Genomic DNA, 9,377 nt, shown 5'->3' on the forward strand with positions numbered 1-9,377 from the left:
ACTCAAAGTGTTCAAGAAAACAAAGTCTCATATAAATGTCAAATGATTTGGGGTACTGGACAATGTCCCATGTTTTCAAGACTACATGTGCCCCATTTCATTCATGTATTCTATTTTCTATTATATTCACATCCAATCATTGATCTTCTATTCATTTATTGTTGGACTAATTTTTGAGGTTTGTATTAATAGTTGCTTAATTGGCTCTATAAAGAGGTTATTTTTCTACCTTGGGCACAAATTGGGAAGGTGAAAAATGTACTGAAAGAAGGGAAACATTAGAGAGAGAGACAGAGACAGAGACAGATTGACTGGTGACCAGAGGACAGATCAGACCATGTTTTGGGGTAATAATTAGGGTACTGGAGTTCACGGCAGGAGAATGGTATGAAAAACCTGGAACTTTGCTATATCTTAGATAAGGGCAGGGATACTAAAGGTAAAACAGTCACCCCACATCCCAAGGAATCAATAATTCTTTCATTCCTTCAAGGACGTTTTGAAAAAAGTCCCCAGGTACACAGTATCCAAAATGGAACTACAATAATAAAAGGAACAAAAGTATTATGACAAGATTATGCTAAGTATTAAATTGTGTTCATTTTACTCAAATAAAAGGCCATTAATAACTATAATTTGCTTGCTAGCCTTTAATTAAGCTCAATATCCCTTCCTAAAATTTAAAGTCTCCTTTGTTTTTTATACAAATATTTCCTATATTGGCAGGAATATAACCCCACCTCATGGTCGGGAACCCACAGAGGGGGCAGGAGGACAGGGACAGACAGAGTGCAGGGGGACAATGAAGGGGAGACCCCACTTCAGGGACCCCACAGATGCTCCAGGAGGACAGGGAGAGACAGAGTGCAGTGGGGCAATGAAAGTGAGACCCCACCTCAGGGATGGGACCCCACAGAGTGTCCAGGAGGGTCAGGGACAGATCTAGTGCAGGGGGGCAATGAAGGGGAGTCCCCAATTCAGGGACTGCACAGAGGGTCAAGGAGGGATTGGGACAGACAGAGTGTAGTGGGGCAATGAAGTGGAGGCCCCAACTCAGGGACTGAACAGAGGGTCCATGAGTACAGTGACAGACAGAGTGCAGGTGGGCAATGAAGGGGAGACACCACAGAGTGTCCAGGAGGAACAGGAACAGACAGAGTGCAGGGGGCCAGTGAAATGCAGACCGTCAACCCCGGGGATGGGTCCCCACAGAGGGTCCAGGAGGGACAGGGACAGACAGTGTGCAGGTGGGCAATGAAGGGGAGACCCCACCTCTGGGACGGGACACCACAGAAGTTCCAGGAAGACTGGGACAGACAGAGTGCAGGGGGCAATGATGTCGAGAACCACCTCAGGGTCGGGACCCCACAGATGGTCCTGGAGGACAGGGACAGACAGAGTGCAGGGTGGCAATGAAGGGGAGACCCCTCCTCAGGGACACCACAGAGAGTCTAGGAGGGACAGGGACAGACATAGTGCAGGGGGGAAATGTAGGGGAGACCCCACCTCAGGGACAGGACCCCACAGAGGGTCCAGGAGCACCTGAGCCAGCACAGGGGAAGGCAAGCTGCCCAGGGGTCGTGCTGCCCACCCAGCACAAGGATGAGGGAGCCCTGGCAGGGGCTCGCCCTCTCCAACAGAGCTGGTTCATCAGAGGCCAACTGAGCTGAGCTGGGCTGCCAGGCCTTCAGGGAGCGTGTCCCGATCAGTGGGCAGAAGCCTGCCCCGGGCTGCACTGGGCTAGTTGTGCCAGAGACACAGGGCTGGCCTGGGTTCCCGAGAGCTCGGAGCTGGCAGTACAGGGGCTGCACACCAGCTCCACTGGCTACAGGAGGGGCGATGGGAGCCAGGGCGCAGAAGGTCAGGACTAGGAGCTGAGGGCTGGGAGCAGGTGGGCGCAGAGACGCAGACCAGCACCTGGAGGGAACTAAGGAACAGGGGAGACTTCTGGGGGCTCAGGGAGCAAAGAAGAGGCTTAAGGTACCCAAGGGCCAGGAGCTCTGCTAGGAGGGGACCAGGGTGGGACAGAGACTCTGCCAGGGGACAGCTGCCCAGAAAGGGAGGGGCACCTAGCAGCTCCAGGGAGAAGGGCCCAGGAGCAGAGCGGAACGAGGGGGGTGACCTGCGGCAGGTCAGAAGGCAGGGGCTGCTAAGGGCCAGCACCCCAGGGACAAAGCTCAGGGAGGCCACAGGTGAGCAGGCGACTGAAGACCAGGAAGGCAGGGGGCTTCTCAGGAACATGGAGAAAGCAAGTAGAGCATGTGCGGGTGAGCAGGGGCTGGGAGGGCAGGGCGGCCGCTCCAGCATCTCCAGGAAGCAGGTAGGGCTTGTGCAGGTGGGTGGCGGCTGCGGGGCACAGGGCTAACACAGGATTTCAGGAAGCAGGCAGAGTTTATGCAGGTGGACAAGGGGCTGGGAGGGCAAGCAGCTGACCCAGGAAATCCAAAGAGCAAAGCCAGTCCTGGGAAAGAAATTCCTGGACTGGATCTGAACTAGGCTGAGGGCTCTGGGGCTGGCCAGAGGGGGCTGTAGCTCCAGGGACAAGGGTCAGAGAGGGTGTAGGTGAGCAGGGGGCTGCACCAGGAGGGCAGGGGGCTGCCACAGGGGCTCAGAGAAAGCACGTAGACCTTGTGGAGGTGAGCAGGGGGCTGCCGCAGGAGCCCAGGGACATGTCAGAGAGTTTGAACTAAGGTCTGAGTAGCTGAGCAGGCCCAGCTGAGGGCTCCTGGGACAGCAGGACCCTTGAGCCCCTGAGGGGCTGGCCAGATGGCGTCCTGGGGTGGAGAGAGGGACTTCTGTGGGAATGAAGGAGAGGGGTCACCCCTGAGGGGACCCGATGGGCCCCAGTCCTTGGGCTCAAGGGCCTGTGGCGGGCTGGGAAAGGAGGGGTGGACATGCCATAGCCTGGTGGGGTGAAACAGACCCTGGACCCCGCAGAGGGAAGGAAAGCGCGGGGCTCGTTCAGGGCCTGAGCTCGGCTGCCAGCCGGAGCAGAGCAGATGGGTCAGGTTGAGAGGAGACAGGCCCGGCCAGCGATGTGCCCGGGCTGCTGGCACCGAACAGGAGAGGAAGGTGGGGGCAGTGTGGGGCTCCCAAACTGTGCTGAGGGATGAGCTGGACTGAGGAAGGACAAGGGCAGAAGGAAAGCAGGGACCTGAGAGCCACGAGCTGGGGTGGGGTCAGAGGCCCTGGTGGGAGGGGGAAGTGAGCCTGAGGGGCTGCAGCTGGAGGTCCAGAAGAGGGACCGGAGCTCCCCAAGGCACAGACTCGCAGCCGGGCTGAGGCCACAGGGATGAATGGGAGGGGCCAAGGAGGAGGCCTGCAGGGACAGAGTCCGGGGGGCAGGGCCAGAGCCCAGGGCCCAGGTGCTCTGGCTGCAGAGCTGACCCAGAAGACACGGGCCCGGAGGACAAACAGCAGGCCAGGCAAGGGGCCACGAGCAGGCTTCTGGGTGGTGGAGGCCCACCACGCCAAGGACAGGCCCGCTCACCCAGGGCAGGGCCGGGCTGGGGCAGCAGGACGGTGAGCTCAGGGGACCAGCGGACGCTGGCCGGGAGCAGGCAGCACTGGTCAGGACTCAGACACAGGGCTCAGTCAGGCCAGGCACTTGCAGGAGGTTAGGGACCTGGGGGGCTGTCACCCAGGTGATCACCCAGCTCTGACCCACAGCTGCAGAGGCACGAGGCCCCAGGTGGTGAGGGCCCTGCCGGCCAGCTGGTTTGCAGACATTCTGGAAGCACGTGGGTGCTGGGCTCAGGGGTGCCCAGACCTGGGCACGTGACACCCTGCGCGGACCCTCCCAGGGGTGAAGCCCCGGTGGTCACACGGCCTACTTTCTTGCAGCCTCCACCAAGGCCCCATCGGTCTATCCTCCGACTGCTGGATGCTGGGACATGCCTGACTCCACGGTGGCCTTCGGCTGCCTGGTCTGAGGGCTACATCCCTGAGCCGGTGACGGTGACCTGGAACTCGGGCGCCCTGTCCAGCGGCATCCACACCTTCCCGTCCATTCTCATGTCCTTGGGTCTCTACTCCCTCAGCAGCTTGGCGACCATGCCCGCCAGCAGCTCGGCCGGCAAGACCTTCATCTGCAACGTAGCCCACCCAGGCCAGCAGCACCAAGGCGGACAAGCGTGTGGGCAAGAGGACAGGCCTCAGGGAGGGCGTCCACTCCCAGACAGGACCGAGGTCAGCCCTCCTCCCGGCTCGAACCACATGCCAGGATGGCGACCTCGGCCCAGGATATCAGAGGGGATGCGGTCTCCTCACCTGAAGGCCTCCCAGGCTATGTGAGGGGTCCTCTGGGTGTTTCCACCAGGTTCAAGGTGGTCACAGGCTGGACAACTCTAACCCACAGAACTGGTGCCGATCTGCACCTTCCACAACCTGTCCCTGACCTAAACTCCACCCAGGGCCATCTCCCGCCCACAGGAACCCCCCATCTGCTCTCTCTGCAGCGCTCCACAGCGAAGACCCCAGCTCCCAGTGTCCCAAATGCCCAGGTAAGGGAGCCAGGCTACACCCTCCATCGCAAGGAAGTGACCAGAGACCAGGCCCCGCCTGATGAGGGAAACGTGTGCCCTACAGGAGGCCCGTCCAAGTGCTGACCCACATCTTGTTTCCCCCTCCAGCCCCTGAGCTCCTTGGAGGGCCCACGGTCTTCATCTTCCCCCCGAAACCCAAGGACGTCCTCTCCAGCACCCGAACACCTGAGGTCACGTGCCTTGTGGTGGACGTGGGCAAGGAAGACCCTGAGATCGAGTTCAGCTGGTCCGTGGATGACACAGAGGTACACACGGCGGAGACAAAGCCAAAGGAGGAACAGTTCAACAGCACGTACCGCGTGGTCAGCGTCCTGCCCATCCAGCACCAGGACTGGCTGACGGGGAAGGCGTTCAAGTGCAAGGTCAACAACAAAGCTCTCCCGGCCCCCATCGAGAGGACCATCTCCAAGGCCAAAGGTGGGATGGACAACGGGCACGGGAGGGTCCTTTGGGGCTGCTCAGAGTGACCGTTATGCTCGCAGTACACACCTGTCCCCACAGGGCAGGACCCGGAGCCGCAGGTGTACACCCTGGCCCCACACCAGGAAGTCCTGGCCAAGGACACCTGTGAGCGTAACCTGCCTGATCAAAGGCTTCTACCCACCTGACATCAACGCTGAGTGGCAGAGGAACGGGCGGCCGGAGGCAGAGGGCGCCTACGCCACCACGCTGCCCCAGCCGGACAACGCCGGGACCTACATCCTCTACAGCAAGCTCTCGGTGGGAAAGAACACGTGGCAGCGGGGAGAAGTCTTCACCTGTGTGGCGATGCACTAGGCTCTACACAGATCACTCCACCCAGAAATCCATCTCCCAGTCTCCGGGTAAATGAGCCTCACCCCAGGCACCCAAGCGAACCCCCCTCCCCGAGGCTCTCAGGGTCCCGCGTGGACGCCTGAGCCCCACCCCTGTGTACATACCTCCGGGGCCAGCATGAAATAAAACACCCAGTACCTCCCTGGGGCCCTGCAACACTGTCATGGTTCTTTCTGTGCAGAGCTCCGGCGCCCGCCGGGCCTGCGGGAGGCGGGGGCAGGGCAGGCTCTGAGGACAAACTTGGTGCCAACTGAAGGCAGGCAGCAGCCCGAGGCCAGAGAGGGGGCTCTGCCAGAGGCAGCCGCTCCCCAGGGTCCAGGGTCCGGCCAGCACCTACTCAGGCTGGAGCGTGTAGAGGGGACTGGTAGAGCCTCCCAGGGACCCTCACGGACATGAGTGCACGGTTCTTCCCACCTCTGTCCAAGCCCAACTGTGGGACAGTGGCAGGTCCTTGTCCCCACAGTTCCCATCCCCGGGGCCTCGAGGGTCCACGTGCTGACACCCTGTCAACATGGGAGCCACGCCTGGCCGGCGATGGGGGCACAGGCCTCCTGCTCCCAGGACACACGGAGATCAGGCCTCACCTTCCCACAGGCGAGGTGCTCGGGGCCAGATCTGTAACCTCGAGGGGACACTCACCCAGGCCCACAGGAAACAAGCCCTCTCATGGAGCACACCAGCCTGCACACCCCTCGTCCACCTGCAGACTCACGCACACGCACGTGCCTGTGCAACTGCACACAAGGGCACAACCACACAAGTGCACACAAGCCAGCCTTGCTCACTGGGTCCTCAACGGGGTATCGACCCGGGGCCAGACCAGAGCCTGGAGCCGGGTCTCATGAACCCTCTGTGGACACCAGCTTGGTCCCCACTCCTCAAAGCCCCAGCAGCACTGACCACACTCTGACCACACTGGCCAGCTCAGACCCCCACCCCTCCTCTCCCCAGGACACCTGCACCCCCTCCTCAACAGACAGAGACCCAACACACCACTGGTCCCTAGCACGCCCACCCCACCCCCTCAGGCACACAGGGACACCCCAAGGTTGCCTCCGCCCTTCCCTGCAGTAGGACCCACCACAGACCTGCTCTGCAGACCCCTGCCGTCTAGGCCTGGCCTCCGGTGAGAGGGAAGGCAGGGGTCAGGGCACCCTCTCCCCAGAGGACCCCATGAAAGGCACCGCAGAGGAGACGATGAGGGACACGCACTGGCCAGGCCGAGATCTGGGCCCAAGGAATCCGGCCAAGACTGAGGCCCAAGCTGGAGGAATGGGGGACACGAGGTCGGTGCCCAGGGATTGACCTCAGGGAACCATTGATCCAGCCCCCTAAGGGGATCCTAGTGCCCCACCCGCCCTGTCACAGACAGACCCACCCCCAGGTGCCACTGACCCTGCCCTTGCACGTGATGGGCAGCCACAAAGCTGACCACCCCCTCCCCGTCCAGAGCCACTCCTGGAGGAAGAGAGCTGTGCCGAGGCCCAGAGCGGGGAGCTGGATGGGCTGTGGACCACCATCTCCATCTTCATCACCCTCTTCCTGCTCAGCGTGTGCTACAGCGCCACAGTGACCCTCTTTAAGGTGGGCGGGCCAGGCCAGCTGTCCCTGCTGTCGCCACACAGTGCCCGCACAGTCCCCCTTCCCTGTCCACTCCCTGTCCCTCCATGTCCCTCCCTGTCCCCTTCCTGTCCCCTCACAGTCCCGTCACTGTCTCCTCACTCTCCCCTCTTGTCCTTTCTGTCCACTGTCCTCTGTCTCTCCATTTCATTCTGTTCTCTCACTGTCTCTCTCTGTCCCTGTCGGGACCTCCCTGTCCCTGGCTGTGCCCATGGAGTCCTCGCGCCACCCCACCCGAGTACACTCGCGGCCGGCAGTCCCCGGGCTGGGAGGCCAGGTCCTTGCAGGCAGCTGGCACGAGGGCCCCGGCTATGCCCACACCCGCCGTCCCTGCAGGTGAAGTGGATCTTCTCCTCGGTGGTGGAGCTGAAGCGGACGATCGTCCCAGACCACAGAAACGTGATCGGGCAGGGGGCCTAGCGTGCCCTCTGGGGGTGTCCACGGCCACCCCAGGCCCCAGAGGTACCCCGTTCATCACTCCGAGCTGCTCAGCCACTACTCCGCCCGCTGCCCTGCCAGCTCTGATCTCTCGGCCGTGCTCACCCGCATCTCCATCCTCCGACCTCACGGCCACCACCGACCACACCCTGCACCCTGCCCACCTTCAGGGGACCAAGTGGACAGCAGGTGCTACCACCAACCTGAGCCGAGGGGTCTGCCTGTCCTCACCGGGAGTGCCCGGGGCACCCTGGGGTTCCCTTGGATGAGCAGGAGGCTGGCATCCCGGGGCAGTGGGCAGGGATTGCTCTGTGGACACCATCAGGTTGGTCATCAAGCAGGGTCCCCAAGGGGAGGCGCCTGTGTCAGATCCTTGGTGGGAACATATGCAGCCCTGGCCAACGTCTCACAGCAGGGAGGCTTTTGGATGTGCCACCAACGGTCAGCCAAGTACTCAGCTCTGAGAAGGGCCAGGGCCCATGGCCCCTACAGGAGCCAGGCCTGCCAGGAAGGGGGTGAGGTCTCCCCACTCCAGCTTCCCAGAGACGGGCCTGGTGACCGGGTCCCCCAAGAGCAGGACACAGCCTCGCTGGACACAGAAATAGGGACACTGGCAAAACAGGGCAGTGGCCGCAGCCAGCCTGTCCTGTGGCCAGCGGCCTGAGACACCTTCAGCAGGAGCTCCCCTGCACTGGGCGGTGGGGTGAGAGGCGAGCCCCGGGAGGAGGGAGCCCGACAGCCTGGCGTCCCGGCCCGAGACCCCTGGGCCTCTCCTGTCTTGTCCCTGGATGGGGAGGGGCATGCCCCAGTGCCGGGTGGTGGCAGGGGAGGGGGGGCGTGCTACAGCCAGAGGTCACGCCAGGCCTGGCTTGGGAAGCTGTGCATCCTTTCTAAATGTCTGGAGCCCATGAACTTTCTGCGCTGTTTATCTTTGGTTTGGGTTTTTTGTTGGGAGACTCTGGCTTGTCATGTTTTGGGTTGTGGAGACAATAAAGCATCCTTTACCATTCCATAGCTCTCTGGGAATCGCTCTATGTTGCGGCCCCTCCCCTGGTGACTCCACAGCCTGGCCGCCCTCCACACCCTCCCAGCCCCAGGCCCCAGCTCTCCCCCGACCACACCCATCCCTGGGGTTCCCTGGGGGCGCAGAGTCAGCAGCAAGTCCCAGGTGTCGGACGCCTGGTCAGCACGGCTGCTGTAACACGCAGCACAGTCGGGTTGGAACCACAGAAATTATTGTCTCCCATCCTGGAGCAGCACGTCCCAGGTCGAGGAGCGTGAAGGCCACTGTGCCCACCGGCTGCCAAGGGTGCAGGGACGGAGTCAGGACTCGGTCCTCCCGGGAGGCCAGACCCTGAGCTCCAGTCCCTCCTGGTGGTTCCATCTCAAAGGAACAGTCTCAGGTCCCGGGTTGTAGGAGACACAGCACTCCCCAGAGGGCAGACACAGGAGCCACAGCTGTCTGCCCTTCACAGGAAACGCTCCAGGAAATGGAGGCCAGCGCCTGGTCGGGGCTGGCTCTGCTGGGCGATCCTCGCCAGCGCTTCAGGAGATCTCAGTCACCCACGGGACAGCGGCCCTGGGCGGCTGGACATTGTCCAAGTGTCTGTGTGAGCCTTTCAGTGTGTCAGGGCAGAGGGGGTGAAATCAATGTGCCGAGTCTGTGGCTCCACGGCCCCAGGGGAGGCCAGAAAGGACAGGCTCCTGGAGGGGAGCTGGGACCAGCACTGAGTGTCTATCAGTAAAGCCACAGCACCCTAGGGCTGTTGGAAAGGGCCATTCCAGCTTCCTGTGGGGGACAGGCAGACAGACAGACAGACAGAGAGACAGAGGAAGACAGAGAATTTTATGCAGGAAAGGGACAGCTCGCTGCAGTGGGCTCTACACCAAAGAGGGTGAGGCCATGGGGCAGGCAGCTGTGTCCAGGGGCATCGCTGGCCCTCAGGGACCCTGCCAGGC

The 9,377-nt window shown here is 61.6% G+C and overlaps 1 long non-coding RNA gene and 1 pseudogene across 1 annotated transcript; both read left to right on the top strand.

Annotated features, from left to right (window-relative positions):
* The first annotated feature begins 735 nt into the window (after positions 1-735).
* On the top strand, positions 736-1,931 carry LOC116660716. Its single transcript, XR_004316314.1, has 3 exons — positions 736-929; positions 1,384-1,399; positions 1,477-1,931. It is a non-coding gene; the product is annotated as an uncharacterized LOC116660716 (long non-coding RNA).
* A 328-nt stretch (positions 1,932-2,259) lies between these two features.
* LOC102522805 lies at positions 2,260-7,657 on the top strand (annotated as a pseudogene).
* Positions 7,658-9,377: the final 1,720 nt, after the last annotated feature.

The sequence above is a fragment of the Camelus ferus genome, chromosome 31 (assembly GCF_009834535.1).
Source record: "Camelus ferus isolate YT-003-E chromosome 31, BCGSAC_Cfer_1.0, whole genome shotgun sequence".
In the NCBI taxonomy this organism is placed as follows: domain Eukaryota; kingdom Metazoa; phylum Chordata; class Mammalia; order Artiodactyla; family Camelidae; genus Camelus; species Camelus ferus.